A 6015-nucleotide genomic window follows, 5' to 3' on the forward strand; every position below is an offset into this window, starting at 1 on the left:
TGCCAACCATAAGGGAAGCCTGCAGCAGCAATAGTGACGGATGAGTACCTCTGTTGGGTTGCCACTTTTGTCCTAGGGTTCCTAGGCTGTTCTAGAGTGCATGGAAGACAATCATGTAAAGAAGAGGGGCATCTGTGCAACATACAAGTTCATATCCAACTAAGTACTACTGTACTCACATTAGACTCATTGAGATTAATAGTCCTAAATTAGTCAGGTCCATTAATTTCAGTGGGTCTACTCTGAGTACATAGCTGTCAAGGTCTCCCTTTTTTTTAAGGGCAATTCCCTTATGCTGAATAGGCTTCCTCGTGAGAAAAGGGAAAACTTGACAGCTATGTGAGTAGGATGGCCCAGAGCCATAGCTGCCAAGTTTTCCCTTTTCTCTCGAGGAAGCCTATTCAGCATAATGGAATTTCCTTTTAAAAAAGGGAGAACTTGGCCACTATGCCCAGAGCCACCGTAACACCATGCTCCCAATTCCCATTCCAAAAATACAAGCCAGAAGAATACTATTATCACTGGTATGAAAAGCAGTGGAGACTTCCAGGAAAACCAACAGGATGGTTGATGAAGACAGGAGAGGAAACAATATAGACTAAACATGTTTGTTTGTAGCATTTAGTCTACTCTTTAAAAAAATTATTAGTCTTTATTAATTTTGTAATAGACAAGGCTTCAAATAATAATAAAAAACTCACATGGTAGAAACCCCCAGAATTTATAACAAAGGTAAGTAAAATTAAATGGGATACAAAACACAAGTCTGTATTTCATCTTATTATTCTGTCTCTCTTCACAGGCTCCTTAGTGGGCAGCAACAGAGGGATTTTATTCACTGTTACTCCTATTCAGATTAGACTCATTGAAAAGAATGAATATGACAAACTCTGGATCGGATTTAACTAAATGAAGCTCATCAGTGGAAGCCCTGCATAAAGACTCTGCTTGCATATTGGGATTTTTCCTCTCTCCCTCCTGTGTGGCTCCATGAAATGGACTGTGGGAAGAGTCAGGAGAACAGTGTGCTAGGGGAGAAGAGTGAGGGATCAGGGTAATTGTTCTGTCTTGCAAGCCAAAATGCTCATTCTGACCCGTGATGTTGAATCAACAGCCTTGGAATGTTGTTGAATTCTTCCTTCCAGTTTAGGGTTGCCAACTCCCAAAAGACTGCGATCTACTCACAGAGTTAAAAACTGGCAGTGATTTACCCCCTTTTTTGGGGTTCAGGTCAAAGTTGACCTTTTTTAAGGGAAGAGGGAAGCCCCAATTTTGGGGGGTGCAGGGCTAAAATGTTGAGCTTTTTTTGGGGCTGGGAACCAAAGTTGTTGAGCTTCTTTGAGGGAAGCCTACCAGTGATCTACCACAGATCTACCACGATCTACCTGTTGACCTACCTGCCATACAGTATTTCAAAAAGTGAAATACGCTCAAAGTTGTCCAACTTTTTAAACTGATTTCTGAAAATTCTGCCCGGATGCTATTTTCGGAGGACGAATCCCAGATATGTCCTGGAAATTTCAGATGTATGGGAGCCCTATTCCAGTTCATTAATTCAGTGGGTCTCCTCTGAGTATAACTTGGTTGGATACAACCCCAAGTTCCAAAGAAAGTAGTCATGCACCTCCAATGTAAAGTATTTATTGGTGTTAGGAGTACCACAAGCTCATATACCTTGCACCCTACCTTCAGCGGCTCTGCTCTCTCTATTGAAGAGATGTTGTTCACAGATGATGCAGCCTTGACAGCACACTCCAAGGAAACTCTAGAAGCTCATCAACCATTTTGCCCAAGCCTGAAGAGAGTTTGGCCATCAGCCTGATGAAGACGAATCTCCTGGTCAGGATGTTGCTAGCACTCCAAGCACCACTGGTGAGGTGGTAGACGATTTTGTCTACCTGGGTTTCATCAGCACTGAGCTGGACAAGCGTATTGGCAAGGCAGCCATGTCAAAGGCTCACCTCTCCAAATGGGTATGGGAGAGTGTAATGCTAATGGCCAAGATTAAGATGAAGGTCTACCAGGCGTGTGTGTTGAGCACACTACTTTATGACTCATGGGCAACACCTCACTTCAGAAGATTGCCACTTGAGGGCAATTCCACCACAGCTGGAAGTATGTGCCCTATTATTGCCCACATCCAGCATTTCTGAGAATTTGACTGGGAGATGCAGCATAATTTAACTAATGTCAGATGCCTGCAAAATATGATTTTAAGTACTGTTTCCTTTACTTGTGCTTACATCAAGCAAATTGATTTACTATTCCATGTTTTTTTCTTAAGCTGTATCACTCAACTTTGACTAGGTCTCAATCTCAACATATCTTGTAAGTTTTCCATGTCCAGAGTCATTAACAGATGGTAAATTTTGGAAATTTGCTTTTTAGAGTTCACATTTGCTACTAACATAATTCCTTCAAAGTTCTCATGGTCTGTGTTTTTATGTGTGGTAAAGGAACTTATTTGCTTAATATCGAGCCACTTGTTACCTAATATATCCAGTGCCTCCTGCAAAGTTCTTTCACTCCTGGGACCTACACTTGTATAGAACTCACATGGTCTGTACTGTTCCTTGCCTTTCCGGCCCTTAAACTGTTGCACTCCATGAAGGAATGAACTATTAGGTTGGTAAAGCAATGGCTGGGTTGGTGCCAAGCCTTTCATCCAAACCTTAAGTGTTACTCTGAAATATGGATTGGAGACCCATGCCAGAATTTTTGGACATTTGCCTAAACAGGGGAACTGCATTTACTCTTCAGCACAAGAGGTTTCTGGAGTGTCTTACAAAAATCCGTAATGGGACACTCCCTGCCCTCAGTTTTGCAGACACAACTTGAGAAGAAAAGAGATTGTGGGGAGGGAAAAAAATCAAGACACTAGTTCTTAGTTACAAAGTTCTTACAGACCAATGGAAATACGGTAGGTCAAGGAAAAGAAAAGCCAAAAGTTGCAGATCTCTTAGCTGCTTCTCACCATAACCAAAACAAGGAAGAGATAGCACTGGATGCAAGAAAAGAAAAGAAAAGAGAAAAGAGAAAAAAGAAAAGAAAGGAGATGGTTTTCCAAAGTGCCCTAAAATGTGTATTATAGTTGTTCATTCCCAATGCATTTAGGAAAAAGTTTTGATTCTGCAGGGAAATCTAAAACACATAAAAAAGAATACATTAGGTATATTTTAAAAACAAACAAACAAACCTGGAACATCTTGAAAACTTTTTAACACATCTTAAAAGAGTCAGTGTGGTGTAGTGGTTAAAAGTGGTAGACTCGTAATCTGGTGCACCAGGTTCGTGTCTCCGCTCCTCCACATGCAGCTGCTGGGTGACCTTGGGCTAGTCACACTTCTCTGAAGTCTCTCATCCCCACTCACCTCACAGAGTGTTTGTTGTGGGGGAGGAAGGGAAAAGGAGATTGTTAGCCGCTTTGAGACTGTAGTGATAAAGCGGGATATCAAATCCAAACTCCTCCTCCTCCTCTTCTTCTTAACAAAGAAATGCACTTCAGAATAACCAATTGAATATTATACCTCTCAAACTCACATATGTAAACAGAAAACCAGTGCTAGTATAAACCAAACCTATTAACTTAAAATACAAAGTCATACTGAAGTCATACTGAACCCACTTGTACCAAGAACAACAAATACGCTTTATACAAATTTAGTTGGCATGAACAAGTATTCACTGACAGCAGGCTATCTTAGGGGCCACAGGCACATACAGACCACTACACCCTCCACTGTTTTGCTGTCATCCCTCAGCATCTGCTGCCTTAAGTGGTTGCCTCACTCTGTCCAGTGGCTGGACCAGCACTGTTCGCATCTCTCCCTGTCCTGCAGCCTGATGGAATGGTGGCTGCCAGGTGACAGTTGATGGAGCGAGGAACCTGACAGAGTGGGCTTCTCAGCACAGCAAAGGTACAAGAAGGATGAGATGACAAATCTACCTTCCTATATATCCATCAATTGATTTAAGTGCATTCAGACACTGAATGTCTTTCATGCTTGCACACCAACAGTAGGAGAAAGGTTCCACTCTTAGGCAGAGTAACCCATGGGTGCAGAAGCCATGGTATCCATTGTCCTGCCATTTCACTATGGCCAGGATGGGAAGGTAGGGGGTCCCTTCCTCTTCCCCCTCCCCCATTGATGGCAGTGGGATGCAATTAACACTGATTCCACTGATTGTGAGGGCATGTCAGAATTAGGTGGTTTTAGATTTGATGGATCCATGCTTACACCCAACACACTTGATTTTCCTCTGCATCCACTACAGGAAAAGCTATGCTGCCAGAACTTTTGGCTCACTCTCTACTGGCTGAGTGGGACCTCCTAAGGCTTGTTTACAAATCTATTGTACTACCAACCTTACTATATGCTTGTGAAACATTGACCACTTATAAACGCCATCTCCAACTCCTCAAAAGATTCCATCAACTGTGTCTCTGAAATTTTTTACACATACTTGGGAAGACAGGAAAACTAATATCAGTGTACTGGAAGAAGCAAAGATCACCTGTGTTGAAGCAATGATTCTTCAACATCAACTTCATTGGACTGGTCATGTTGTGCAGATGCCTGATGATTGTCTTCCAAAGCAACTACTCTATTCCGAACTTAAAAATGGAAAGCGTAATGCTGGTGGTCAACAAAAGAGGTTTAAAGACTCTCTCAAGGCAAATCTAAAAAAATGTAGTATAAGCACTGGCAACTGGGAAACACTGGCCTGCGAGCGCTCCAGTTGGAGAACAGCCTTTACCAAAGGTGTCATGGGCTTTGAAGACACTCAAACTCAGGACGCAAGGGAGAAACGTGCTAAGAGGACGGCACGCTTGGCAAATCCACACCGTGATCAATTTCCACCCGGAAACCAATGTCCCCACTGTGGAAGGACGTGTGGATCCAGAATTGGCCTCCACAATCACTTACCGTGTTAAAACCGTGTTTATGGAAGACAATCTTACTCGGCTACGAGTGATCGACTATTGAAACATACATGAAGAACAAGATACATGAGTTTGTCCATTGTAATGTACTCTACTGTATCTATCTATATCCCAATGAGAAATAATCTGTAACCCATTTTTTCCTCACCAGAAAAGGTTTTGTGCGTGTTTTCAAAGGCAGTTAACAAAAGGTTTCGTAATGTTAAAACAAGGTGGGATGGTTATGTTTCTCAACAGGAAATCAACTTCTTAATTATTTGAAAAGTTTTTAGCATGTTTTTTTTTAAAGATGTTGAAAGGTGGGCATTGCTGAACGATAGCATTTTTTGCACAAATAGAACAGTGAATATGGATAGCGTTAAGAATTCTGGTCTATTTTAAATGAACTTTTAAATAATATCCCCCCTCCCAGAACAGAACCATTACAAAGTGACAATACTCAGGTCAATCCCTAAGAAAGTTAGGTACTGTGTACGGACAGAATTTTTTTAAAAATAAAAAGCTTAACATTCAGTTCCTTTGAAATATTTCAAACCTCAGTTTCCTTTGTGTGTGTCATTTTGGGTGTGCATGTAAAAAAAATAAATGAATGAAAAAGCGGCGTTTTGCTTTTTCAAAAACGCGCAACTGTGTCACACACTGAACTGGTTGGGCGGACTGCAAAACCTTCTATTAGACCGGTCGACTTAGTCACTCACTGCACCATTAACTAAGAGCAAACTTAAGTTTTTCAAAGGGTCAGCAGATGACAGCTCGGGAGCGAGCTGATTATTCCAAGGGGCTTTGATTTTTCTTTGCGACCAAGAAATAAACAAACAAGCAAGCGAGCAAGCAAGCGAGCGAGCGAGATCTTTTAAAGGGGACCCTCCTTTCGCGCCGCGCTTTGCAAAAGGCAGCTCGCTCAAGTTCGCCGAAGCGCCGTTCCTTAATAATGCTCTGTGAATGCGGCTCGAGCTGCGGTGTTTCATTTTCTTCCCCCAGCCTGGTGCGCCGATCGCCTCTCCTTGTGGCTGGCTGGGTACTCCCGCACTGTGTGCTTGTTGTACTCTCTCTCTCTCTCTCTTCCTTTC

Source organism: Zootoca vivipara, chromosome 3 (genome assembly GCF_963506605.1).
Source record: "Zootoca vivipara chromosome 3, rZooViv1.1, whole genome shotgun sequence".
NCBI lineage: Eukaryota > Metazoa > Chordata > Lepidosauria > Squamata > Lacertidae > Zootoca > Zootoca vivipara.